Genomic DNA, 11470 nt, shown 5'->3' on the forward strand with positions numbered 1-11470 from the left:
GCATTCAGGCACTGAGTGTATTTTGCTTTACGGATTGCTTGTTTCTAAGGGTATGATTGTGGCTTCTGGTTTGTATTAAAAAATGTGTATCTTAGGCATTGATGCTTAATTTTGGAGGGATTACATTCCTACAGAATGGAGGAAGAAGGGGGAGGAGAAGGGAAGAGGGATAAAAAATTCCACAATTAAATATCAGTCCCAAGCAATGCAGAGTGTGGAGCTTGATCAGCCAGCATTTGTGAAACCAAACTACTACGACAAAAAACAATTTTATTTATTTAGAAATGCATGTAAACTGTTGCTGCCATGTCTGTCATGTGAAAAGTGGGTAAAAAAAGTCATCTCTGTAGTCTCATGGATTTTGATGGGGTTTGTGGCAATCTGCTAGATCTGTATCTGCTTACTTGATCCAATTTGAGATTGGTTATTAGGTCACTTTCTTTATCATATTGTAGAGTTTGGAGAATTGCTCAGGAATCTCTTAATGGTGATATATCTTTGATGTTATTGTTTTTAAAAATGGCATTATGAATTGCTCCATTGTCATCAGGACTTCAGTTTTAATATCAAATATAGATACTGTCTCTATTTTGGCTTGGTAGCTAAACCTATGTCTAATTTTATATGTGAAGCTAATCACACTGTGACCACTCGATATGCTTAAAAGTAGCCACATGCTTATGCAATTTTTTTTTTTTTTTTATATAAGCACCACAAAAATCTACAACTGTTCCCAGGTTGTTTTTTATGGTGTTGCAACAGCACAGAAGTAATCAGGTGTCAGACCATTCAACTGACCGAGTCTTGAGAAGGGGTAGCTACAAAAACATACCTATGGTTATGGTTTGGGTGTACGTTGACAAATCCAAAGTCATTCATGATTTCATTCCCAGGCCATCCAAGTGTACATTTAATGACTCTTTCCGGAACTGTGTTCCAAAGAATGAGTGAGACATGCATTGCCTTCGGTGGGATCACAGTCCTCTAAAGAGCGCATCAGGAAATTCTGAGATTCAATGTGGCTGAAGCCAGAAATGACCACTGGAATCAGCATGCCTGACTGAAGTATCTCTCAATGCGTATTTTCGGATTAGGCTTGGGTTTTGGCAGGAGCATTAGTGAATTCACTATTTCAGTTGAGAACAAAAGACTCTTAAGCAGCATGCCAGAGACATGTAGCTCAAAGTCTGTTGAAAGGCAAGTTGTTTTTTATACATTCTCATCTTGTAGAACCGGCCATGCATGATTGTAATGAGTGATGACCTGATTAAATCAAAAGCAGACATGGAAGAAACACTATTAATCTGTAAGCATATGTGATGCTAACAGCCATCAAAAGGTAACGTTGCAATTATCCTAGGTAGACAGGAATAATTTTCTCTGATTAAATTCTGAGGATATGTATTTGGATGCATGCTTTGGATCCTCTATGTTCTGTGTCATTTCTGTACGCCTAGAAAGAAAGGTACCAGAATTATTCCGAGTTAGCCTGACCGCATGCCTTTTGATTCCAAATTCATTTTAGCACAGCCTGCCTGGGGACAGGCTTTGTAAATACGATGTGCTATCAAAACAGATCATGTGTTCTCAAACATGTCAGTGGCATCAGTCTCTCTTTTTTTTTTTTTTTTTCTTTTTGCCACAGAAAGAAAAAAAAAAAGCCGTAATTTCATGTCAGATTATATGGCTTCATGATTATATTTTTAGAAATATCAAAGTAATAGTAAAGAATGTGTAATGTACTGTAGCAAGTTGATTTAGATAAAACAGTCTCACTGTATGTGTAAGTTGCAGCCCCAAAGATTCCCTCTGGCAATTTTCGGAAGGTGGAGAGAGATACAATTTTGTTCTCTTCATTTCTGTCTAATTTTTCTGTTTTTTTCTTTTTTTCTTTTATTTTTCTAATTTTTTTATTTTTCCCTCCATACCCCACCCAGAACAACTACAGAATGCTTGTCATTCTTATTTTGATTAACAAATGTAGCAATTCTGTATGAATCCTACCACCATACCCTAGACGTCATTCTGGGCAGAAGTGTCATCTGCTGTACCTTGTGGCCCTACCCTGGGGTCACCCAGGGCCATACTGTAGACTTAGGGCCCAGTCTTGAGAAGTGTAGCACCCTGAGAAGCTACGCTGACAGTTTCAGTTGCTCATTATATTGCTTCTTTTTGCCCAATACTGTGACCTTTCAAGGAAGCTCTCTGCGTTCCTTCATTCAAAGGTCTGCTCCAAACACAGTATGGATATGGACTGCACCAACTCTTGTTCCATTCCTGCCCTGCATGATCCCCTGACACTAACCCACCAGTTCAAGTTTTAGGTAGGTTCCTATACAAATAACGTTGCAAGGTGTAGGTGGGGCTGGATGCCTGAGGACTGATAAAAAGCAATGGAGAACACTGAGGTCAGGGTTCATGGAGCCCCAGCCTATGGGGCATGGCAGTGCTTCCCATACAAAATGCACTGTCTTGAGTCTTCCTGAGCAATTACCACTCCTCCTGTGCGTAGCTTCTTGAAGTTGCTCAACACAGTTTTGCTCCTGTTGTGACTGAAGTGAAATTGGTGGCTGAAATCTACCCTGATGCAAAATGCCAACAGAAAACACTTAATGTGTATGGGTCTAATCTTCTGCGGGTGCAAATAAAGTTCTAAAAAGAGTTCGAAGATACTTGATTTGTCTTCAAAGGCTTGTTGTATAATTGAGGTCCAGGCACACACACTGTATTTTGAAAGAGATTTCCCCAATCACATCTGCCTTTCAGTGTCCAGATAGTCTAATTTGCTGCTGGGGATGGTTTGGAGTTTGAGTGGAAAACTTGCAATTGCGTTAGCCTCTATCACTTTTGAAAATTAAAAACAAAACTAAAATGGTGGCTAATGAGGATATTTGATGATTTGTGGTAACTTTGATATAATCATTGACTTCTAATATATGGCTTCAAAGCAGTCTGACAAGATTCACCCTCATGACTTCTGTATCTATTCTATTCCTATCTTGAGTGACTATTAAAAAGGAACCTCTCAATTTCTTTGTACTAAGATTCCTTTCATCATTTGAAGATTCTTGAAAAGAGTAATAGAAGAAAGAAATTACCAGGAACACACCTGACTAATTCAAAAATTAATTGAGGCTAATTTAGATGACATTAGATCATGATGACTTTCATTAATAAATAAACTATTATCAAAAGGAACAAGCATTTTTTCCTAACTTTGAGTATACCTGTTCAGTTCCCATCATTTAAGTAATCAAGCAATTTCTCACTTCCCAATGATCACCAAAGGTGCAATTCATTGTGGTGGAATAGACCTACTCGCAGCTCAAACGTTCAAAATATAGGAGATGGCTGGTGCATAGCACTTTGTCCTAGATCTCTGCATGACGGTGAATATTTAATTGTTCACATTACAGCTGCAGCTTTTGCCCCAGACATATATTCTGAAAAAAATCCAGGCAAATATTGCTCGTGATGGCTTAGAAGTGTAGTTATGTTGTAGAGCTATTGTGGGAACTAAAGCAGACTCCTCTACAGTGAATTACTGATGAATTGGCTTGGGACACTATGTGATTTCTCATTTGCTGTAAAATCAATAGTATTAGCCATCTGCCACCATTTCCATTTGGATGATGGTAGTTCCTAGGAGTTCCTTTTGAGCTTGATTGTCCAATTGTATTTGATGCTGTGCAAAGTAAAAGAAAAGCCTTATTCTAAGTTATGCTTCTACAGGCAAAATCGTGGGAAGGGACAGATGAAACTATTCACCTAGAATTGCATGAATCATTGGTAGAACTGTTACCTGAGCCTGCTTGGGTGTTGAACCTGAACATGTATGCCTGTGAGAGGAAAGGTCTTTCTTCTAACTTCATAAAAGTAGGACAGGACTCAAGCAGGTCAAGAGTATGGCAGCAATATTAGTAGGAAATGCTAAACAATGATACTTTGCCTGGTTGTTTTTGTTATTTTAACTGTCTTGGAGATTGCTGTATCTTGATTGCTGTTCCTTCAAGCCCCATATGTGGCAACATTATTTGCTAAAGAAGCTGCAACATTGGCAGGTGGTAATTTTGAGTGTTGTATCCCACAGAAGGAGGAGTTCAAGCCATTGCCATGAATGCAGATAAGATTTGTCCAAATGACCTCCTTTGCCAATGAACCTGTGAACCCCGATACAGAAATGATACGTTTTCTGAGTGGGTCTATTTGCTATAATGCGCAATAATGCTAATTGGAGGTTGTTTCCACAGCCCTCCTCTCCCCCTCCACCCAGGCTGTGTCTGACAACAGCCTCTGCCCCGCCATTGTTATCATTATGCCAGATGATAGTGGCTCAGAGAGGAACCAGCTGGAGGAGGGGTTATTTTTAGATATTCTGGATACTTCAGAGTCTTATATAACTGGATTTGAGCAATAGTTGATGCCAGACAATCTCACATAATCAATTACAGAGCTGCATCAGTTCTCTCCTTATATTCACAGAATAGTTTGTGCCTCAGAGGGGGTTAGGCAGCAAGCATCACATCCAGAACTGTAAAAACTGCAAGAAAAAAGCAATGGGTTGAGGACTTCTGAATAGTGAGCACATACATAAGAAAATCAAAATCTTTGGATAATTTCCAAATGGAAGAACTGCACTGTTAAATATACTCAGGTTGAAGTCCTAAGGTTCAGTATCGAGGTGCCTTAATGCACTCAAGCATCTGCTGAATCACTTGATACCTTCTTCTGCAATGCTTTAAACCAACTGGCCTGGTAGAGCTGCAGGCCTTGTGTTACAAAACAGGACTGCTTTTCCACTACAGAAACGAATACTAGGAAACCACTCGCAGTCTCAGTGTCTGGTTGTGTTTGGCATGACTTTGGCATACAATGGCATATTTATGGCACTTTGCTTAGTTGATGGTCTTTGTAAATGTTTGTGTTTAAACAAATAAATAAATTGTGCTCTATCCATGTGGGGTACGTGAGACCCAGCCTGAGAACTGCTGGTAAATTCTTACATTCCTCAGTTATTCTCAGTGTTTACAGAAGTCTACTGCTGTTTGTTCCTCTATATCCAGTTCTATGGTGTATCATCTACTCAAACATTTTGTGCTCTCTGGAGGAATTGTAGAAAGGGCCAGGAAAGATAAAAGTAGAAGGTCAAACAACAAACTGCACTGTGCAATTAACCTGGCTGCTGTTCCTAAATCACAAATGGAGGCTATTTTCCAAAAAAGGGATCAATAGACACTTTGTTACTGTTAAACATGAAGGAAAAATAAATGCTATCTTGAGCTTCTTTTCACGCTGAATTGCTTATCACTCCTTAGCAGCTTGGTATAGTACAGAAGGCAAACAAGCCTTCAAAGGTACCCCCTTTCAGAGATCAGGGCTGGAGCATTCACATGATGTTGGTTCAATTCCAGGTTCAGATGATGTTGACTGTTAAACCTCAGCAACACAGAAGGTGTTAGGCTGTGGGGAAAACATTACCCCAACCCGAATATCAAGGAAGACTGAGCATGACTGAGACCATCAGTGTAGATGAGTATCCGATCCCTGCGTGCTGCATTTGTAGTATGACTAATACGCCTGATGTGTAGACAAGACAGATTTCAACTTCCTTACCCATGTATTGCCTCCTGGAGTGAACAGGGCACTTCGGTGTTACACCCACTTTGCGGTGTCTTTGAAGAGAGCGAGCGGTCTGTATCTGTAGTACAGGGATACGTTGCATGTTTTCTTAACAGTCTTCAGGTGAAATAACAGGAAAAGTTGCAGATATTGATGAAATATGTAGCTGCTTAACATAGAAGTAACTCAGGGAGACTTCTATACTAATCCTTTGCCGCCTTGTGAAGCTGCCTTTCTGGATAGAGTCTTGTCTCTGCAGACCTGCTGCTCATAGGCTTTATGTGATATGGTGATGGAGATAGTTATCCTTGAAAACCTGTAGAACATCAGAGTAGGTAGGGGACTACTTGAAATTCTCCTGCGAGAAGTAGATTTAGTGCATTAAAGAAGTACATAAACAGAAAAGAAATGGACAAAATAAAAATATAATTCAAGCTCTATTCAAAAATGAGAGGCATCTGATGTCATGAAGGAAATGCTAACATTAAAAAAATCCGTTTGCCTTGTCTTTATCAGGAAAACCCATTTTTCTTTTTGCAGCATCTATTTTTAAACTGTTGAATTAAAATTAATTATTTCATGTCCAATAACCCTTTTTGCACAGAGACCTGTCTGAAAGAGTCATTGATTTCCCAGCTCACAGCATGTTCACCAGCCACGGTATGAGTGCTTCATCTTTTAATCTCCAATATGAATGGAACAACAGAGGTCACTGTGGACTTGCATTGTTGAAAGTGATTACTGGCAGAGCTGAGATAGCCTGCAACAAGGCCAGCCTGCTCTTCATTTACGTTTATATATATTTATTTCTCTCTTCTCCCTACCCATCTGGGACCTACATGTTCATGAGTCCAGAGAGAGCTAATTAAAATGACTTGCTCCTTTTAAATAACTCTGCTAGCAGCTTGGTACAAAGCCAGAGCAGGTATCATTTTCATATACCTGCTTTAAAAATAATGGTATTGTCCTTTCCTTTCTCTCGAGCAAAATGTCTCCTGCATCTGTCCTTCCTTACCCCTACCTTTAATGACTGTTTATTAGAGACATTGAACTCGCTGGCTTGGAGACTTGAAAAACAAGAGAAGTGGAGAACCTGTTGGAGAGCCTGCTATAGCAAATGCAATGCCTTTTGTACCTCTGGTATTTCAGAGTAGACCCCATGATAAGAAACAGTCCATGTCTGAAAGGGCTTCCAATAACAGGCAGGAGACATGGGCATAAAGAAGAAAAATTATACTGTAAATTATTTCCACACCATTTAACAATTCAAATCTGCTGTTTTGAAAGCAAATGCCTTCCTTCTTTAGACTTTCACATTCACTTGTACTTTCAAAGATCCTGAAGCACATGAACTAAATGAAATAAATTAAATATTCTTTCTCTGTAATGGAAAATACATAATGAGAGACAGCAGTTTCCAAGTCTGCTTGCAACCACAGAGATTATTGTATTCCAGTATATTCCAGAGCTAGCAGTGAAATAATAGACTATACACTGAATCTTTAAGCTGAAGATGAATATATAGCTTTATCATTACAAGACAGATAGGCACACTGAGCTGAACTGTGTACTACTAAATTTTATAGAATATTTACCTTCCTGGGTCTATCTTTCAGTAGCTTTTACTGCAACCACGACAAAACCCCAATTTATATTTTTAACTTAGCCTTTCAAGCCAACCTGTTCCCTAATAAGGAGTGGAATATTACACTGACTGTGTGGAGCAGTCTCAAGTGCAGGCATGACTTTTTAAGAGTGTAACAGGTATCTAGAATTTTTGTATAATTATTTTAACAAGCTGAAGGGGAAATTTCTTATTCTTTTTTTTTTTTCGGATGCAAGGTTGTTTTCTTCACATCAAAAAGGATTTGTGTATAAATTGAACTGCAAGGTATTTTTCCTCGCTTTAGATGCAGGGTAATATTAAAATGCTAGTTCAGCTTTAGTCTATGTTATTGTCTTTTGAGATGTGATATGGGTCTGATAATTAACTTCGTTTATTTTAAAAAAAAGTTTTTTAAAATGCTACATATTTTAAAATTCCATGGTAATTCTTAGAAACTCAGTGCCTAAATTGCCTTTGAAAATAGGACTTAGAGGTGTTCTTGAGAATGTAAAACAAGGATTCGGTTTCTATACATCAAGGTAGCAAAGTGTGACAAACGTTAAGCACTTAAGGTCAGCTCTGTAATTGTAGTTAGGTACCTCGTGGGTTTTCCACACTAGCAATACAAATTTGCGAGAGCTGAAAATTTGGCCAGCAGAGTTTTACCAGCTCTGTGATTGCTGTAGGAGTTTTGACTTCCTTTATACTTACTTCTGATCATCCCGTTGCAGTGTGGGCCGCTTGGTCTGAGAGCTGCAAACATAACCAAACGTTGTGCTTTACGTGTGTGTTTCAGGCAAATGTTTAAATTGGCATTTGCAAAACTTGGCTGGCTGCCCATAGCAACGAGAGATAAATATCACTTATCAGATTATATTACACATTCCGTAAATGCCAAAGTCATCCCTTTCTGCTGCTCCGATACAGTAAAGAACTGGGATGAATCTGAGACCAAGAAACTTATTCTGGTTCTTTACATAATATATTTCTGTCTTTTAACCACAATTACGGTGCTTACCCACAGACTTGATATTTCCATTACAAGAGAACCATAAAAAACATTGTAACTGTCCATTGTGGTGGCATATAATACAAACTCCTCTTCCCTCCCCCCCCTGCTCCTCCATTCAATTACATGGGAAATTGTAGCTAGACCTAATATTAAAAATGCCTTCACACATTAACTTAACACATTGCAGCTTCACTAATAGGATGCATTGGAAGCTAATTCTAAGTTTTAAAGTTGTAAACTCTGATAAATCAAAAATATGGCATCTTTTGTATGCATATTGTATATAAATTATATAGCAATACTCTGTGGGACTTCAGCTATTTCTTCACTCTTCTTGTTTTCACTGTGCTTCCTGACATTTTTTACAGCAGTTTATTTTGCAATGGCTACAATAAATACCTCATCCACCTTCTACTGGATGTGAAGAACCAGGTTCTTTGGTTTAAAATGGGACAGTCCTTAATGCTTATATGTGAGATGTCATTCCTATGGGTGATCGTGCTGACTTCGCCAAAACTACTCAGAATTGGTAGTTAATAATTGACGGCTCCAATTATACGCAGAAGAGGAGCACAAGATCTCATTTTTCACTACTCAGAACAAGGCTTAAATGCTACAAAGGAATCCTTTGCCCAGGGTGAACTTCATCCTAACACTAGGATAACAACAACCTAGTCTTAACTAGCTAGCTTTTTTTTTCCCTCCTAATTCTGTAATTCAAATCTAGGAAAGTGAGTGAAGTACAATTGATTGCTCAGTGAAGCACTCGGAGTAGATTATCTGAAATAAAAGAATGGCAAACAAGAAGTTATTTTTCTTTGTCATTAGGGAAGCTTGGTAACAGAATCACTGCAGAGCCAAAGAGGAAATCATCAACAGAGAAGATAATTTTTTTTTTCTTTAAAAACATGCATTATTTTTCTTCTCAGTGGCTTGTTTTTGGGGAGGTTGTTGGGTATTTTTTTGTTGTTTTTTTTCTTTGGGATTTTTTTGGCTGCTCATTCTGTGGACATGGCTTAGGCATTCCTTCGCATGCTGATGTCCCTCATCTTTAGATCTTTATAGTCTTTGCTGGTCATTTCCATAAGCAATGACAGTAGTCAATAATTTCTATTCCATTGACTGCTCAAATGAGATGAAGATTGCTCCCCACTGAAACAGAGTACAGATGCAAACTCGGCCATCAGTGATGAGCTTAGGTATTAAAGTTCATTGTTTTAAGAATTTTCTTCTGCAAAATAACTCTGACAGGTTTATTTTTCCTGCTGTGTTTAGTGCAGTGAATCGGTTTATGCTTGTTTGTCGAGATTGCCCTTTGCCAGCATGGCAAGACTGACGATGGGCCACTCATCAAAATCCTGTGTCTCCCAGCACTCATTAGTGTTCTGGGATGATTTCTTCCCCTCCCTTTTCTCCTGTGAATTAAACTGTCAAATTATTGACCCAACAGTTCATGACCAGTCTAAAAATACTGAAGAAAATAAGTTCTGCATGGTTTATAAACAGAGTTATGGGTCATCTTGGATGACAGAGAGCAGTAGACATTAGATTATGGGGTTTTTTTACTGCCACCTCTTTCTTCTGATTATTCAGAAGGGGTCTGCTTTTGCTTAAGCTCCTCATCCTCCCAGGCTGCCTTCTGTTGCTCTCCCCACATACTGTCGAGCTGTTATTTGTAAGAGACAGCCGACATCTGTGCGGGTGGGACGAGCGGTCTGCCATACAGACCCTTGTCAGCACTCGTGTGCCAGTCTGTAAGAGGACCCACTGCAGCAGCTATAGACAGTCCTTTTTAACTGTGGAATAATGTCTTCTGGGGATTTGTGACCATTAGGCTTGCAATGTTGTTTCCAGTAATAAACAGGAAGCAAATTCCTATTCGCTCACTCCTGAGAGCCCCACCATCTGTCATCATGTATAGATTTTCAGACTCACTGGTTTGCTAATTAATCATATTGGGTGCGAGAGAAACTTGCATTTGGCATTTCTGCGGGGAAATAATGTAGAAAAGTCACTCCAGCATCCCTGCCCTGATTAGCTTTGTTACAAGGGACAGCTCATCAGAGACGGCGAGTTCCTTGTGGCTGCTCTGTCCCCTATCAAGCGAGCAGGTGGCGAGTGGGAAGGCAAGGACAGGCTGTGTATGGAGCTTCTTCTCTGCCTGCCCCGAAAACATGAATCAGTGGTTATGACAGGGAAAATGATCTCTGCAGGATAAAGGGCTGGTGGAGATAACATCTCTCAGTATAACTTTGTGCTGATCTTCCAAAGGTTTTGCTGTAGCTCTACAGATACACTGTGTCTGGGCTGCAAGACATGCTTAAAGAGCTGAATACCTGACACAATGTCATTGGTAAATGACACTGCAGTAAATGCAGAGGGGAAAGCTCTGTATTCCCAATATGTGTTGTATATGGTACGATGAGTGCATGCTGAAGAATGGAAAGCACATATTGCAGAATATAAAGTGTCTCTGGCTGCACGTAAACTATATTTCAAATGTTCTGTGAAACTGGCCTATTTTTATGAATCTCAGATATATTGACAGAAAATATACAGGCAAAATGTGATTGCAGCAGTTCTAAAAATCATTTTAATGATGTAAAGTAGCAATATTTTTCACCAGTTATAAAATTATATTATATTCCTATAATTCATTTAAAGGCAATTATACTAAAAATACTTCCACTTTAAGTAAGTATCCGTAAGAGCTTCACAGAAGTGGGAATGTTTGCCAGATATTTGCTTACACAAGCTACACCTTCACAATGTAATCAAAGAACCTGTTTTGCTATTAGTTCTGCTTGAATTTATAGCCTCCAAGCTACTGGCAAGATGTGGATGAATAATGCCAGTGTCAAGGCACTGTGAAGGCTCAGAAGGAACCTAAAATTCCTTATATTTCAAATTATTCTCCAAAGCTTTCAAAATTGGATTCAATTGAATGAATTCTTGGAAAGAGAAAGTAATAGCTTGTCTCCATTTGTAACTGGGCCAGGCATAAACTACAAGCTTTACTGCTGCTTCCTACACTGCTCAGGAATTCAAAAATATATCTGAATGATGAGCTGCTGAAGAGGTTTTGCCAGTACTGAAACTGCGTTATCTCTGCCTTGAATCATTTTTAATGTTTGACTCTGCAGAGATTCAGACAAGGAATCAAAGGGCTGGATTCCTCAGTCTGCTAAATTGAACCAGCTGTTCAATTGTCTCTTTCCCTGTAAATGGAATAT

The sequence above is a fragment of the Nyctibius grandis genome, chromosome 14 (assembly GCF_013368605.1).
Source record: "Nyctibius grandis isolate bNycGra1 chromosome 14, bNycGra1.pri, whole genome shotgun sequence".
Taxonomy (NCBI): Eukaryota; Metazoa; Chordata; class Aves; order Nyctibiiformes; family Nyctibiidae; genus Nyctibius; species Nyctibius grandis.